Source organism: Bos taurus, chromosome 8 (assembly GCF_002263795.3).
Source record: "Bos taurus isolate L1 Dominette 01449 registration number 42190680 breed Hereford chromosome 8, ARS-UCD2.0, whole genome shotgun sequence".
NCBI classification, from domain to species: domain Eukaryota; kingdom Metazoa; phylum Chordata; class Mammalia; order Artiodactyla; family Bovidae; genus Bos; species Bos taurus.
Window position 1 is genome coordinate 19058124 of NC_037335.1, and position 18253 is coordinate 19076376.

General features: G+C 35.4%; 1 long non-coding RNA gene across 1 annotated transcript in view; it reads right to left on the reverse strand.

The window, feature by feature from the left end:
• Positions 1-1524: 1524 nt before the first annotated feature.
• The window catches only part of LOC132346040 (uncharacterized), a 107291-nt gene continuing 90562 nt past the window's right edge, over positions 1525-18253 (reverse strand). The window contains exon 3 of the long non-coding RNA XR_009495760.1: positions 1525-1724. This is a non-coding gene — a long non-coding RNA (uncharacterized lncRNA). The remainder of the gene's footprint in view (positions 1725-18253) is intronic.

Consider the following 18253-nt stretch of genomic DNA (forward strand, 5'->3'; position numbering starts at 1 on the left):
TGATGCTCAAAATCCTTCAAGCTAAGCTTCAACAGTATGTGAACTGAGACATTCCAGAAGTACAAGTTGAATTTGAAAAAGCAGAGGAACCAGAGATCAAATTGTCAGCATCCACTGGGCAATAGAAAAAGCAAGGGAATTCCAGGAAAACATCAACTTCTGCTTCATTGACTACACTAAAGCCTTTGACTGTGTGTATCACAAAAACTGGAAAATTCTTAGAGATGGGAATACCAGACCATTTTACCTGCCTCCTGAGATATCTGTATGCTGATCGAGAATCAACAATTAGAAACTGACATGGCACAATGGACTGGTTCAAAATTGGGAAAGGAGTATGCCAAGGATGTATATAGTAACCCCACTTATATAACTTATACACAGAGTACATCATGGAAAATGCAGGGCTGGATGAATCACAAGCTGAAATCAAGACTGCCAGGAGAAATATTAACAACCTATGATATACAGATGATACCACTTTAATGGCAGGAAGAGAAGCAGAACTAAAGAGCCTCTTGATGAAGGTGAAAGAGGAGACTGAAAGCTGGTTTAAAACTCAACATTCAAAAAACTAAGATCATGGCATCTGGTCACATCACTTCATGGCAAATAGATGGAGAAAAAATGGAAATAGTAACTGATTTTATTTTCTTGGGTTCCAAAATCACTAAGGATGGTGACTATAGCCACAAAATTAAAAGTCTTACTCCTTGGAAGAAAAGTTATGACAAACCTAGACAGTATATTAAAAAGCAGAGACATTACTTTTCCAGTAGTCATGTATGGATATGAGAGTTGGACCTTAAGGAAGGCTGAATGCCAAAGAACTGTTGTGTTCAAATTGCAGTGGTGGAAAAGACCCTTGAGAATCCCTGGAGTGTAAGGAGATCAAACCAGTCAATCCTAAAGAAAATCAACCCTGAATATTCATTGGAAGGGCTGATACTGAAGCTCCAATTCTTCAGCCACCTGATTTGAAGAGCCGATACATTGGAAAAGACCCTGATCTGTGAAAGATGGACAGCAGGAGGAGAAGGGGGCATCAGAGCATGAAATGGTTGGAAGGCATCACCGACTCAATGGACACGAGTTTGAGCAAACTCAGGTAGATAGTGAAGGACAGAGAAGCCTGGTGTTCTACAGTCCATGAGGCCACAAAGAGTCGGACACAATTTAGCAACTGAACAGCAACATATATACATACAAATAAAGCCAAACCAAAGAACTCAACATCCTGATTCATCTCAGAGTGTAAAAATAAAATTTAAATCATCTTCTGGTCATGTATATGATCTGTTCCATGGCAGACAGAGAACCAGGTTGAAATAAGAACTAAATGTTATACATATAAAACAGACCTGGAAGTAATTTTTATATAATTTTTTTCTGTTGGTTTTAACACTACAGACCATAAAAATTTGACAATATAGTGGAAGATCTGGTTTAGACTAAGATTTTTCAGGAGAAATACTGCTCTACCCAAATTCAACGTTCAGACAAGTTGATGAGTATTACCTGCATCAGTAGGGTATGTTCCCTTTCTGGTCCAGACTGTTACTCATTGGATATCACTTTAGGAGTTCTAATCTCATGAATCTGTCATTTTTATCTTCTTAAATCCAAGTTCTGTTTCTAATCCACAGCTGGAGATGAATATGACCAGTTTCGGCTTATAAGAACTGAAATCACTTCAGATACAAAGGATTTCTTGTCATCATTCCCTGTGTTCAATGGAGAAAACACAGGAGGATTTGTATTAAGTAAATGAGACTGTATTTTTCAAAATCAAATACATAATTCAGAAGATGCTATGATAGGTTTGGTTTGAGATAACATATTTTAACTTTTTGATATGTTTTGTATTTACATTTAAATGGGTATGGCAAGTATCTTTAAGCTATGCTTCAAGACAAATAATGAACCACTTATTTCTTCAAAATAAATAAAACTATTACTTGAAGATGGTGTCAGCAAGTTGACCTACTTCTCTAATTGCTGACTTATATGACACCATTTTTATAGAGCATTTTCTCTTTTAAATTGTAGAACAGCAGAAGGGTTAAGTGTGAACATTTTAAGGGACTTCTGTGCATACAAAGTAAACCAGACAAGTGTAGTTATAAATAAGCAAGTGTTGAGGTAGTTACTGGTAAGGTGGCTAAAAGTGTTTACTCCTCAGTCATGTCCAACTCTTTGTGACTCCAGGAACTGTGACCTCTCAAGCTCCTCTGTCATGGAGTTTTCCAAGCAAACATTGCTTACTACAGGAGACATCAAATCTGTGGAGCAGTGATATAGTCAAGAAGATGGGAGATGATATTTCTAGAGTCATCGGGAGTTGATGATGCAATCAATAATAAGCTAGACTTGTGCTTCTTTCTAGATTATTCTAATAATTAAAAATTAATATTTATATGTTAATTAGTTAGCTAAAGTATTCACAATTTCAGAACTATTTTAATTAAAGCCTGATTCCTAGTAATGCTACAAATTATTTTTTTTTCTTTAATGGATCCATTAAAGTTTAGATCTAAGATAGTAAGCATGTAACAATTTTAAAAAAATTATTTTTTGACTCTGTTTACAAAACTAAAATAACAAGAACCTCCATGGTTCAGCAGCTGGATGAGTTGGTATGTGAGATGCAGGAGTCACAGTTATTCATTGGCTGTGTCCGTTTAAAATTTTACATTGTATTGAGTGCTAGTCAAGGTAATAAATGGGAGACGGCTTACTGATGTCCCATAATATAGACATATAATCAAATGTATGTGTTTTCCTTTATGACTAAAGCTATTTTATGTTATTGATATCAATTATTCACTACAATTTGGATATGATAGGTATTCAGTAGGGAAGTCACAGGTTTTTAGTAGAATCCTTTAAATTACAAACATCTATCTGTTATTTTATTCATACTTCATTGGAGAATTTTTCTTAAATCCCTCTTACAAGGTATCAAATTTTTATGACCTGTACTAGGGAAATGGAACTTCTTTGATACATAACCTAAATTCAAAATAAACTAAAACACTGACCTTTTCAGAATGATTTAATCAGTTGGAGATGGTATAAAAATCAATTTGTGTTTCTAGAGTATACAGTGAACAAGCTATGACACTATCTCTTAAATATTTAAGTATTATTTTTAAGAGTTGGCCCATGAAACAAATCTTTCATATTTTGGGAGATCAGCCAGCTTTTTATCACAGAGGTTGAATCTCAAAGAAATTACCAACAAGGACATATTAATTACTGTGGAAATTTTGTCTCAATTCAAGTTCTTACTTTGTTGTTGTTGCTTAGTCGCTAAGTAGTGTCTGATTCTTTTGCAACCCCATGGATTGCAGCCCACCAAGCTCCTCTGTCCATGGGATTTCCCAGGCAAGAACATTAGAGTGGGTTGCCATTTCCTTCTCCATGGGATCTTCCTTATCCAGGGATTGAACTTGCATCTCCTGCATTGGCAGGAGAGTTCTTTACCACTGAACCACCAGGGAAGCCCTCTTACTTCATACACTGTATCTTTTTAACCCAATACATGGCTAAAATACTCAGTTTCTAATATCTGTATTCAGTAATGCTTTTTCCCCCCCCCTAAGAGGGAGAGGGTTCCTAACTCCTTTTATTTTCTTAGAAAACTTTCTTGAGAACTAGTATGTCAAGATGTCCCAGGCTCATCTTGTATATTTTCTTCCCAAGAACAAGAATCATTTGTTTCTCTACAAGACCTGATTTTCTTCTAATGGGGAATGATAAATCAGGATCATTATTAGGGCTTGGGAAGCAAACTACTGCTGAGCTGGTCATTGTTTCTATCATGTTTTTGAAGGACAGAGCTAAGGATATTTATTAGGAATATATACTAGCTGAAATCTTGTGTGTGTATTTACATAGACATACATATATAACACACATATGTGTATATAAGTTATGTATAAATATATAAAGGTAAAATATTTCATGTTTTATACTGATATTCCAATTACATATGTAGCATTCAGGGTTTTCTACTTAACCTTTTCTATAATACATCTGAATCTCCTTAGTTTCACAAAGAGAATTCTAGTTTTCTAGAACAATAGGGATGATGGAATTCAAATGAACTATAATTACATATTTTCAGTGTCTTCTCATATATAACAGTTTTAGACTAACAATGTTAATAGTACTTTTGTATTACCAATAACTATTTTTTTTTTACTGATAGTTGATATATGCTATCCTCATCCTCCTCATTTTCAATCATTGTCCTCTAACTAAATCATCACGACAGATGGGAATTGTGTGCTATTTACTCCCCTTTTAATTCTCATTTAGTATAAGAATTACCTATTTAATGCTAATCTCTTCTCTATTATGTGTCTCTCTAGTCATTTTGTTTTTTTGAAGCTTATTCTTAAGTAAAATATTTAGGAGAGTCTTATAAGAACTGTATTCTCTGAGATTTTGTCACTTGATATTAGTTTTACAGTATCCTTTACAAAGTCCTTTATACATGGAGGTCAATTTTCCTGGACACAAAATCCATGGTTCTTATGTTCTTTCCTTGAATAAGTTGAGTACTATACTCAATTTTACATAAAAATAGTTACTGAAAATCAGGTGATGATCTAGTTTTATTTCCTGTTTCAAGTCACATTCTCAATTTTCCCTCATTTTAAGGACAATAATTTTACTAGACTAATTCTTGTTGGTCATCATAGTCAATATTCTCAGGTTCACAGTTTGTTTTTTAATGTAAAGTTTAAATGTTTATTTAAAGGAAAGTTTCCTTGAAATGTACATTTTCATAATTTTCTCTGATGCTTTTCTTAGGTCCTTTAGAAACTCTAGTATTTGTATGCCTAAAACTCTTTATTGACCTTCAGTACTTATCACCATCTCTGCAATGTTTTTATCACTTCCTTTGTTACTTTATATTTAAATTTTGTTCTTGTTTTTACTTTGTACTTCAGTACTTCCAGGAGAAGACTCTACATTCTTTTTTCTTCAAATAATTTTCTATGAAATTTAACCTTGATACTTTTCTGTTGTACATTCCTATTTGAATTTAATTTTCCCAAACCCAGAAAAAAAGGGATTGACTAAGAGTGTTTCCAGTGGTCATGTATGGATGTGAGAGTTGGACTGTGAAGAAAGGCTGAGCGCCGAAGAATTGATGCTTTTGAACTGTGGTGTTGGAGAAGACTCCTGAGAGTCCCTTGGACTGCAAGGAGATCCAACCAGTCCATTCTGAAAGAGATCAGCCCTGGGTGTTCTCTGGAAGGAATGATGCTAAAGCTGAAACTCCAGTACTTTGGCCACCTCATGGGAAGAGTTGACTCATTGGAAAAGACTCTGATGCTGGGAGGGATTGGGGGCAGGAGGAAAAGGGGATGACAGAGGATGAGATGGCTGGATGGCATCACCGACTCGATAGACGTGAGTCTGAGTGAACTCCGGGAGTTGGTGATGGGCAGGGAGGCCTGGCATGCTGTGATTCATGGGGTCGCAAAGAGTTGGACATGACTCAGCGACTGAACTGAACTGAACTGAAGTGTTTTTAACTTCCCATAGTTCCCCCTTCTGTTATGTTGCTGCTAAGTCACTTCAGTTGTGTCCGACTCTGCGCAACCCCTGAGAGGGTAGTGCTAAAAACTATGGTAAACTGCTTTCTGAGATTTTCTCTCTTTTGTTGCCCTCCGACTTCACTTCACTTCCACTTCTATTTGGACTTACTCTTGCCTGCTTTCCTGTGGTCCTTCCCCTGTTTAATTTTAACACCATCCTGAGTAAGAAAGGTGCCTTGAAGAGTTCACTGGAACTAGATTACCTCAGTACTTTTAGGCCTTACTGCTAGTCATTACAGTTCAACCTTCGTGGAAGATAAAATATACAGTTGTTTTGTATGTGTGTTAATCACTCAGATATGTCCGATTCTTGGTAACCCCATGGACTGTAGCCCGTCAAACTCCTCTGTCCATGGGATTTCTCAGGCAATACTACTGGAGTGGATGACCATTTCCTTCTCCAGGGAATCTTCCCAACTCAGGGACTGAGCCTGGGTCTTCTGCATTTCAGGCAAATTCTTTACCATCTTAGCCACGAAGGGAACCACAATTGTTTTGGGTGGGACCAAATCAGAACACTGCAACTACTGTGTTTATTATCATTCTCCTAGTAATTTGCCAGCTTAAAAATGAAAATAAAACATCTACACACACCCGAAACCAATACAACATTGTAAATCAACTCTACTTCAATACAAATTTTAAAAAATAAATAAAATTGGAAAAAGCGTATTTACACAAAAGAAGCAGTTTTTTTCTCTTGTATCAAAAAGGCCAGATTTATTTTCTTTCACTGCACATTATTTCTGACTTCAGCTTTCTTGCTTTAGGAAAAATCCACATGCACACACACACACGCAAGCTAGAAAAGAAGACAATCTCGGAGAAAATTCTGAGCAAAGATCACAGTGTTTCCTTAGATATTCAAACACATTCAAGGTTGTCAAAATTAGATGAGCTACCGCTGGTGCCCGCTACTAACTCAAAAAGTGAAAAGAAGGCTAAAAGACCAGATTCTATAATTATAGGCTAAAAAGTATAAACTCCCAAGAAGTAGGAGGTGAATTTAATACCTGTGGTTATAACATTTTTGAAATATGTTCTTGCAGCTGTGACATTTGGAAAAACAATTATCAACTCAGCTGCAGTAAATGAAAGGAAAAATACATACAGTATTCCTGCCGGAAAAAAAAAAGCATAAATCCTGCAAAATACTAATAATGTAAACAAACTCAGTTTTTTCTTACATATATATATTATATAATCTCCTAATAACACACTTGTCATAACCTTACTTTTCAAGACATTGTTTGGATGTCTTATGCTTTATCTGAAAATTTTATGCCATTTGATTATGCAGTATGTACATATTGTGAAATGTCAGAATATGTATCAAAATGCATGTGCTTGAAGCAATAATATTATGGAAGTGAGATGATCACTATAGTGCTTTAGGACACATTTTCAATTAAGCAACCATTTGTTTAAAAACCAGGGGACCAAAATGTTCATGTTTTATTCAAAATTAATATCTCTACAAGGAAATCCTAAAATATCATGGAATTTTGCTCTTATTTTTTATGTCTTCCCCATGGGTTTATTAGTCATAATGATAAAAACTCAGTAGTTGGGATTTTCGTTGCTAACCATCAGAAGTCTCCTGGAAGGGTGAACATGTTCACTTAGTAGGAACTGATTCTATAAGTTAGAATGAATAACTCTTACTCAGGAAATTTAGTGTTCATTTACATGAAGGTAAACAATTCCTTCAGATCCCAAATATCACATGAAGATGTACACAGTGTGCATTGGACTTTCCTTCATACATATATGTATTTGTTAACTTTTGCTCCCACACATAAATTTATTACCAAGTACATGTAAACATAGATCCCTGCTTACTGGCACTAGTAGTAAAGAATCTACTTGCCAGTGAAGGAGACATAAGAGGCTAGGGATCTATCCCTGGGTCAGGAAGATCCCCCGGAGGGCAGCATGGGAACCTACTTCAGTATTCTTGCCTAGAGAATCCCATGAACAGAGGAGCCTAGCGGGCTACAGTCCATAGGCTCGCAAAATGTTGGACATGACTGAAGTGACTGAGTGTGGCTTGTTTTTAAATACATCACAAAAATGAGTGAAATAGGTATTATTTTTATAATTCAGTTCAGTTCAGTCGCTCAGTCGTGTCTGACTCTTTGCGACCCCATGAATCACAGCACGCCAGGCCTCCCTGTCCATCACCAACTCCCGGAGTTCACTCAAACTCATGTCCATCGAGTCAGTGATGCCATCCAGCCATCTCATCCTCTGTCGTCCCCTTCTCCTCCTGCCCCCAATCCCTCCCAGCATCAGAGTCTTTTCCAATGAGTCAACTCTTTGCATGAGGTGGCCAAAGTATTGGAGTTTCAGCTTTAGCATCAGTCCTTCCAAAGAACACCCAGGACTGATCTCCTTTAGAATGGACTGGTTGGATCTCCTTGCAGTCCAAGGGACTCTCAAGAGTCTTCTCCAACACCACAGCTCAAAAGCATCAATTCTTCGGCACTCAGCTTTCTTCACAGTCCAACTCTCACATCCATACATGATCACTGGAAAAACCATAGCCTTGATTAGATGGACCTTTGTTGGCAAAGTAATGTCTCTGCTTTTGAATACGCTGCATAGGTTGGTCATAACTTTCCTTCCAAGGAGTAAGCATCTGTTAATTTCATGGCTGCAATCACCATCTGCAGTGATTTTGGAGCCCCAAAATATAAAGTTTGACTTTTTTTATAATAGCTTTATATAATTCACATACATATATACAATTCCCTATTTAAAGTGTACTATTTTATGTTTTATTTTTTGGCTACACCACACAGCATGCAGGATCTTAGTTCCCTGACCAGGGATCAAACCCGTACCTCCTGTGTGAAGTGCAGAGTCTTCACTGCTGGACCACCAGAGAAATCCCTTAAAGTTTTTTAATATATTCACAGAGTTGTGCAGTTATTACCACCATAAGTTCTAGCATAATCAGGAGATGCAGTTTCAATCCTGGGTTGGGAAGATCCCCTGGAATAGGAAATGGCAACCCACTCCAGTATTCTTGCCTGGAGAACCCCATGGACAGAGGAGCTGGTATAATCCATGGGGGTCCCAAAAGAGTTGGACACAATTTAGCAACTAAAACGACAACAACAGTTCTTCATTCCTTTATTTAATTACTAAATAATATTCCCTTTAATGGATATACAATTCTTAATTAACATCTATCAGTTCATGGACATCTGTGTTGTTTCCACCTTTTGGCTCTTTGAGTAACCCTGCTAGGAATATTTCTGTATGTGTTTATGTGTGGATGTATGTTTTTATTTCTTTGAGGTTTATCTAGTAGAGCTGCTGGGTCAGGTGATGCTTCTATGTTTTTACCTTTTAAACAACTGCCAAAATGTTTTCCATACAAGGAAATATAGGCTTAATGTAATGAGTTGGGAAGTATTCCTTCCTCGTCTATATTTTGGAATAATTTGTAAGAAAATGATATTAATCACTTTTCAAATATGTGGCAGAGTTCACCAGTAAAGCCATTTGACTCTGGGCATTTTAGGGGTACTTTGTTTGTTTTTTAAATCAATCTCTTCACTACTATAGATTTATTCAGATTTTCTATTTCTTCAAGTGACTTTCAGTACTTTGTGACCTTCTTGGGACTTGTCTATTTCACCAAAGTGAACTAATATTTTTCAGCTTTTACTGAAAGATGTTAATGTCTTCATTTTTAATTATCACAAAGTATTTTCTAATTCCCCTTGTGATTTCTTCCTTATCCCATTTGTTGTTTAGGAAAGTAGTATTTAATGCCTACATAATTATTAACTCCCCAAATTTCTTTGTGGGTTTGGATTTTCAATTTAATTTTATTGTTATTAGAAAACATAGTTTCTATGATCTTAGCACCTTACATTCATTGAGTCATATTTCATGGCCTCATATATTGTCTTTCATAGATGGTATTGCATGTGCTCTTGAGAAGAATATTTATTCCACTGTCGTTAAATGGAATGTTCTATGGATATCTATTGAATCTAATTGCTTTGTACCATTATTTAAATCAGCTATGTCCTTGTTGATCTTTTGCTTAGCAATTCTATCCATTAGGGGAAGTAGAACACTGAATTCTCCAACTATTGTTGAATTATCTACTTCTCATTTCAATTTTGGATAAATGTTTCTTCATTAGCTGTGTACCCTTAGGACAATTTCCTCAGACAGTAAATGCTTTTTTTAAAGTAATTTTTACCAGTTTTATCAATAGTTTTGCTAGGGAGTTTTTTCTACTTCCATTTGAAAGTAGAAGTTTATATTAATGTTTACAGCAAAGCATTCTCAATTCTTTGCCCTCTAATTGCTATAAGCAAATTTAGAGACAACAAGTTTATTCTGGTGGGGGTGACTTAAGAACACATGCAGAAGTATTAGTCCTTAAAGGCCCAGGATAACTAAATGTCTAACAAGTGAAATTTCCAACTCCATAGTATTATCTTTCTCCAGAACACTCTATTGGCAAGCTCTATCCACTGAGCTCATCTTATATTTTCCAATGATTTTTCCTACTAGCAAAAACACTAATTATTTTAAGTCAGATACATGGCATGAAACGTGATGATTTAGAGAGGATGGCACTAAGGGATAAAGGAGCAGCAAGACCAATCACTCCATCTTTTAATCCATATTCCTCAAGAGCCAGATTTGTTCAAAAGGTATGATCATATAGTAGAATTACTAAATATAAGCCCCCAGAAATAATAACTGCAAGAATATTTGAGATAGAGCAATGCAGAACATAGATAACCCATGAAAACTGTCAATACATGTGATAACAAGAAAAGCAACTTAAGGAGTGGTGTATATAAATGCATGAAGCAGAAAGCCATAGCCCTAGATTAGGGATCCACAGCTACTTCTAATTGGGGATCCAAAATGTTTTGTAGGGTACAAGAAAAGCTGCATACTATACGTACGATAGAATATAAGAGGGATATATTTGTCCACAAATCTGGGTTAACTGAATCCAGGATTTGGAAAGCTCACATTCTAACCAAATCTCTTATTCTTTCACATATTTAAATATTTTAGGTATTCTAAATAATTAGTTCCATTTCTTTAGAAGAAAACCTTTAGACTTTTGTTCGGCATAGAAATACCAATATGTCCACTCAAAACTTTTAATATCTGTCTCTTTAATTTATTCATTATTGATTATATTTATTTTACCTATAAAATTTTCTTTAACCATAGAGGTTAAAGAAATTAACACATAGTCTATCTGCAAGCTACTTAACTTGCATCTGCCTTAGTATCAGTGCATGTTAAATGGCGATAATAATAGAACAGGATATGACAAATAACATAGTCCACATAAAGTATCACTGTTATGAATTTTATACTTTTCATGATAATTAATTTTCAAGATTAAAATTTCATTTATTTTTAGGTTTTGATCAGTTTTGATAATAGGAGTGTTATAAATCAGGATGCCCTTGTGTTGTGAACTGACAAAGAAGTAAAGAGATAGCACAGAGAAGAAAAAGTATATCTAAATAGGTTTTAGATATAATGATTGCATCTAGGGATACACCAAGGTGTGAAAAGTATCTAGCATAAATTAATAATTTTTGTTTGTGCTCATACAAAACAGGTACTTTAAATTGAGAAAATTACCTGCTCCTATGTTAAATAACAGAAGTAACAGGTAGAGTTTCATATGCTAGACAATATGAGGATAAGTGAAAATAACTGAGCTGCTTGCTCCAGGAAATACTGGCCCCTGGAAAAAAGGACTGTGAACCAATTAAAACAGTGCATTAAAAAGAGCTCTTGTACTTTTCAAGACTAAGAGCTTGTTCATCATGACATGCTTCAAAATCCTTGATTTGCTGTGCTGGCCAATCCTAAACTATCATGTCAAAAATGCTGACCAACCCTAACCAGTACCCTTCCTTGCAGGATCTACCTTAAAATAATCAACTCTAGGCCCTAAAACTCTATACATGTTTTCCTCTGATGCCTCCCTCTAAGGCACTATTAAGACTCAAGATGGGTTCTCCCTTAAGTGGGAAAAAAAAAAAGGTAATTTGATGTGATCCCATGAACTGAAGCCCACTGTCCTGTAGCTGCCCTGTCCCTGAAATTTTCCAGGCAAGAATACTGGAGTGTGTAACCATCTCCTTCTCCAGGGGGTCTTCTCAACTCAGCAATCCAACCTGGGTCTCTTGCATTACAAGCAGATTCCTTACCATCTGAGCCGCACAGGAAGCAAGGTGGGTTCTTCCTTAAGGGGGTAGATCTAATAAACTTAACTTTTTGATCAAAAGGTTTTTCTGGTGGTCTCTTCAGGAGACAAAACATGACAACATCGTTCATGGATACAAATGTACATATCAGTGAGACTCAGGATGGCAAAATGATACAGAAAAAACTTTATTTATTAGATAATTTGACTTTATGTACTAGTCTTATTTTCCAAATACTATTATTATTCCTTTGAAGTTGTTATTCACTATAATTTAAATTTAGATATCTTAACACTTTATTAACAAAAAAAGAAAGATTTCCTCTTACAAGTGTAGTTTTATTAACTGCATAACTAAATTTACAACTAAAATGTAAGATTTGTAATAAAATTTAAGTTGCATTTTAAAGACTTTCCTAATGACTATATAGGGAATATGGTTGAATTTAACACCCACCCTCAACCTATCTATGCCTACACATTTCTATCTAAAGATTACTGTTGTGAGAACACATTTATTATAATTTTCAAAGCAACAATTGACAGTTGATAATATTGTTAAATATCTCACAGGTATTTAAATAACCTCTTGGTTTTACAAATTAATCAATTTCTTGGAAATGTTACACTGTAATAATTATATTTTCCTTCTTTCTCCTGTACTTCATTTATAAAAGAACATAACAATGTTATATGAGTTGATATTCATATACAAACCAAGAATAAATGTTTTTTATTTAAAATATTTAAAAAAGAATGTATCTTAAAAAAAAAAGATTCAAGAATACACTGTTAATGACTGAACAGAAGAACAAATCACAATTATTAAAGCTTGAACTGAGAGACATTTTTAAGTATATTGTCAATAATACTGTTTGGAAAAATTTGGATTAAGCTATTTTTGGCAGACCTTCTCTGTCAATTTGCTATTAGTGATGGAGCACTAATAATTCATTCATTATGTCTTTCACTGTAGATGTTATGCTATAATAAAAATCTTGTTTACAATATACATCTTCTTAGCAAAGCCTGTATCCATAGAATCAAAGCAGTCTTTAGTACAATTTGCTTTATCATATATTCTAAATTAAATGGGATCTACATTAAAGAGTCTTCTCAATTTTAAATTATATGTAAATGGAACAACTGAAATAAATTAGAGCACAGAAAACACACAGAATTCTTTTCAAAGGTAGAACTCAAAATTAAACCCAAAGCCTTTAACTTTGGTTTCATTTTCCTACTATTAAAACAAAACAGACCCATTAAATAAATGACTGTAAAAGTGACTGCTTACTATCTTTCTGGGAAGCAATAAATTCCAGTCCACGTAAAGAGATGATTTGTTGTTGATATTTTGTTGTTTTCTCTTCAAAAGTGAGATTGGTTTCTTTAGGTATCAACATTGACCCTGGCTTCATAAGCTTTTACCAAACGGAGCATATCATAAGCACTGAGGTTTGAGACTCAGTGATTATTATAGCTGCATATAGGTGGAAATGCTCTTTCAAGGTTATTTTACTTCCTATTTGCCACACTTCATACCACAGAGTAGTACCTAAAAGTTAAATGCATTTTCTTGAAATGAGCCACATGATAAAACAGTGCATAAGGGTGCAGTGCGAGTGTGCTGTGAAAATGAGTAAAGCAGATGTCAGCAATGCTTGAACTCAGTTGTGGATGTGTTAATTTCCCCCTAGATCTGCTCAGGAAGCTGGCAGGAAGAATCCCCTGCCTCACAGATCAGGGAAATAGCTCAGAGAAGCCTCAGAGGCAGAAAATGCAATTGACAGGGGAAATTCACTGAAGCTCTTTTTTTTTTTAAAGAAAGTAAGATTGTTTTTAAGTAGTCTTTTTTTGTTGTTGTTGTTTGTTTAAAAGCAGACTTTAATAACTTCAAGATGTAGAATATAATGGAACAGAATAGGGTTTATTGAACTCTAGGTAACCTGATTGCGCTAATCAACCACTATTCTTTATCACATGGATCAAAAAGAATGAAAGACAGAGTTAGGAAATATTATTCTCTGAATCTACATGAAAACTAAGAGTTCAACTCATGTATTTAGATTTTGTAGACAGCATTTTTCTCCAATATCAAAATGAAATATTTCAATGAATACTCAGCATTCATTCTTGCAAAGATTTGTTAAGAATGTAAAACAACATTTCACTATCATAACTGTTTCATGATGAAACTGAAGCTCCAGTATTTTGGCCACCTGATGCAAAGAACTGACTCACTGGAAAAATTCCTGATGCTCAGAAAGATTGAAGGCAAAAGGAGAAGTGGGTGGTAGAGGATGAGATGGTTTGACAGCATCACCAACTCAATGGACATGAATCTGAGCAAATTCTGGGATATAGTAAAGGACAGGGGAGCCTGGTGTGCTGACCCCAGGGAGTCCATGGGGTCACAAAAAGTTGGATATGACTTAGTGACTGAACAATAACAAAATCATCATAACTCCTTATAACTGATGATATTTTAGTTTAGAATTAACTGGTTTTGCCCTTTATGGAATCAAAATAAAATTTAAAAATTAGTCCTTTTTAGCCATGAAATTAAAAGACACTTACTCCTTGGAAGGACAGTTATGACCAACCTAGATAGCATATTCGAAAGCAGAGACATTACTGTGCCAACAAAGGTCCGTCTAGTCAAGGTTATGGTTTTTCCAGTGGTCATGTGTGGATGTGAGAGTTGGACTGTGAAGAAAGCTGCGTGCCGAAGAACTGATGCTTTTGAACTGTGCTGTTGGAGAAGACTCTTGAGAGTCCCTTGGACTGCAAGGAGATCCAACCAGTCCATTCTGAAGGATCAGCCCTGTGTATTCTTTGGAAGGAATGATGCTGAAACTGAAACTCCATACTTTGGCCACCTCATGTGAAGAGCTGACTCATTGGAAAAGACGCTGATGCTGGGAGGGATTGGGGGCAGGAGGAGAAGGGGATGACAGAGGATGAGACGGCTGGATGGCATTACCAACTCGATGGACATGAGTTTGGGTAAACTCCTAGAGTTGGTGATGGACAGGGAGGCCTGGCGTGCTGAGATTCATGGGATCACAAAGAGTCGGACACAACGGAGCAACTGTACTGAACTGAAAAAAGTCTTCCTACAAATATTCACTTAGAAATGTCCCAGAGTCCACTAGCTTTCCATCAATATCTATTCTTCCCATCTCTTATAATAACAGAACTATGGGATTTTAGCTATATGTCTGACTGCCCCAAAACACTTTATTTTACAACATCTCTTGTAATAAAGTTTGGTTTATGACTAATCGCCAATGATACATATTAGAAGTGGTATTTGAAACTTCTGCAAAATGCCCTTAAAATGAAAGAGGTATGGCCTTCTCTTTTCTCCTTTCTGCCAACTAGAATACAGACATGGCAGGTGGAGAGCTGGAGTTAGAGTTAAAGTATCTATCCTGCAGCTTAAGACTCTGAAAACAAGAAACCCATAGTCTGACATGGGAATGTCCTACCATACCTGGATATGTATGGGGGACTTCTGTGAGAGCAAAACAGGTTACTGTTTTGTTTAATTCACTGATACTTTGGATTTTGTAATTGTTAGTCAAGCTATTTCAAGTTCTTTCTATATATCAGGAACTGTTGTAGGCAATAGAGGAAAAAAGAATTCCCTGCTTTTACAGAACTTGTATTCTGGTGTAGGCTACTAAAAAATGGCTTAAAGGAGGGATGATCCAAGATGAAGGACTTTCTCTTTTATATAAGGAGGCCAGTAAAGTTCTATGATAAGGTGACATTTGAGCAAAAACCTTAAGGAAATACGGAAGTGAATCATGTAGAAATCTGGGGAACACAAAAATTTAAATCCTTAGGTAGGAGCTTATTTCCCCTGGAAAGTTAGAATACCAAGAAGTAGGCCAGTATAGCAGGAGTAGAAAAAGAGGTAGATAGAGAACAGTAGAGAATATAAACACGAATGAGCTACTAAAAATATATGGCTTTAACTTTGGTTGGGATGAAAGGCTTTTGGAAAGAGTCTTGTACGGAGAAGTAATATATTCTGGCATGCATGCAAAGGCAGGTATGCAAACTTTTATAATGGGTTAACCTGACTAAAAGAAGGTTTTCAGTCTTGCCAGATGTTGAAAGGATATTTAAAAATACATGCTCCCCTAGTGCAATATTCTGGGGAAAGATGTGTGAATTTTTTCCAAATATAATCCATGATTTGCACATTTGAATTGCTATGATCCATATACAAAGACTTTATATTCAGCAGTGTGTGTGCTGTTCACGTTTAATTTTCACAACAATCCTAAAATACTATGATTTCTCATTTTACATGTGTGGACAAAGTGAATAGGTGCTTCTCAAGGCTACAAGTAAAATAATTGGTAGAGACAGTTTTCAGACTTGTAAAATCTGAGTCCTTTTTAAATTTGCTTGCCTTTTTAAATACTCTCTTAATCATTATGCAGTATTGCATTAGAGTGAGATTACCCTACAGCACATTTAAAGAAAGAAAACAACTTTGGAATGACTTTTCAATTAATAAGGAAAGAAATCAAACCATACATCAGTAAAGCATATCAGACAATTCACATATTAACCATAATTTTACTTTAGTGCATTTTTGCATCTTCAGAATAAAGGCACATTTTTGGGATTTTAATTTCATTTAAACTTGTATTAAATAAATGGAGTAGTTTATAAAAGGTTAAAAAGTCCCAAATTCATAGTAGTTAATACAAGTCCTTTGAGGATTTGTTTATTTCTAACTGGTGGAGAATTAATTTGTCATGCTCCAGGGGGTGCCAAGCTCCAATTAACACCCCATGTGTGTGGCTAGCACGTTTGTAATGGATTGGCTGTATAGTATGATAAAACCAAGAGGCTCAGGGCCCTGTACCACCAATTGCTGGTTCTATAGTTTCTGGGCCTCATATTAAGCCAGGAGTAGATAAAAGCACTTAGGTAGCTCATTAGTTGCTTACCAAAGACTGGAACATCATCCCCAGCCCATCCTCTACTTGGAAGATATCCAGAAAGCATTTTGATTAGATCACCTCTAAGAGTGCTATCCTAACTATAAGACAATAGGCAACAATTTTTTTTCCCCCTGAAAATTTCAAGTCAAATTCTTAAACTGTATACTTAATGCATTCCCATTTACACAAAATGGCATCTACTAGCTTCATCCAACAATCAGTCAACTTAGTAAATAATCAAACTACAACTAGGTATGTAATGAAGTAGTCATGTTTTTTAAATCCTACTGTGTTACCAGTATATAGTTGTGTACTGATCAAAGAAATATGTTGACTGAACTCTGATATGAATTATTAAACAATAATTTTGACTCAGGTTGTTGAAAGGAAGAATAGAGTTTCAGTTTTCAGTCGGTGCCTTTTTAATGCAATAAAAGTAAAGCTTCTTGTGGAATTGCAAGGTTGCTTTTGTAATTGTTAATATTCCCTAGCCTTTGTATTTCATATGGCAATGCTTGTAATCCAGAGTGAAAATGATGGAGATTTCAAATGACGCAGAAATAACTGTAGATGGAGCAAACTGAAAAATTAATAAAATAAAATGATGGAAAGAACTGGAAACTGCAGTGATGCAAGTGAAGTATCAATAAAGAGAACTGTGCCAAGTGCAATAATTATCATCAGTCATCTTATGGCATGATTTCCCTTCAGTGTTAACTGTTGTCCAGTCATATCTTTTTTTTTTTTTTTCCAGGACTGTAGGGATGGGAGTGGCAAATAGTACACTATTCAATGCAAGCACTCATTGGTAAAGGTTTTGTTTAGTTCAGTATAGTAAAATTCATGCACTCCTCTTTTAGAGAAAGATTTGAAATTCTAGTACGTATGTCACATGGTAACTTTCACAAATAGAATGAATTACTGTTTTAAAACATTGCGGTTTATTCATTATCTCAGTCCATCAGTGCTTTAGATGATCACACCTATTGACCAGTTGTTTTTTTTTTTTTTATCCTTAATCTCCTTTTCCCCATCAATGACCATTCTGATCCTGTACTTAAACAGTAGGCTTACAGTTATTTCATTTCAATTTGAAACCAGTTTTTGAATGAAAACTCTGAGAGGAAGCAATAAGAACGGACACGCTGTCTTCCCTATCATCTTCTGGAGTACACAGTACTACGTTTAGGAGACTCGAGAAGATGTTCATTGATCCAGTTATCATAGGTCTCTGGTGAAGAATATGGACAAATAACACGGCAGCAAGAGAAAAGACTAAGAAAACAGACAGAAATTGAAGATAGTCAAGCTTTTTCCTCTACCCAGACTGTTAAATAACATCATCTCACTTACGATGTCAAAGAAACAAGCGGTCACTTTTGTTTTTCTTTTATTTTTTTTCTTTAAAGAGGACACTCATGAAACTTTTTCTGTTTAAAAGCATCCATTAC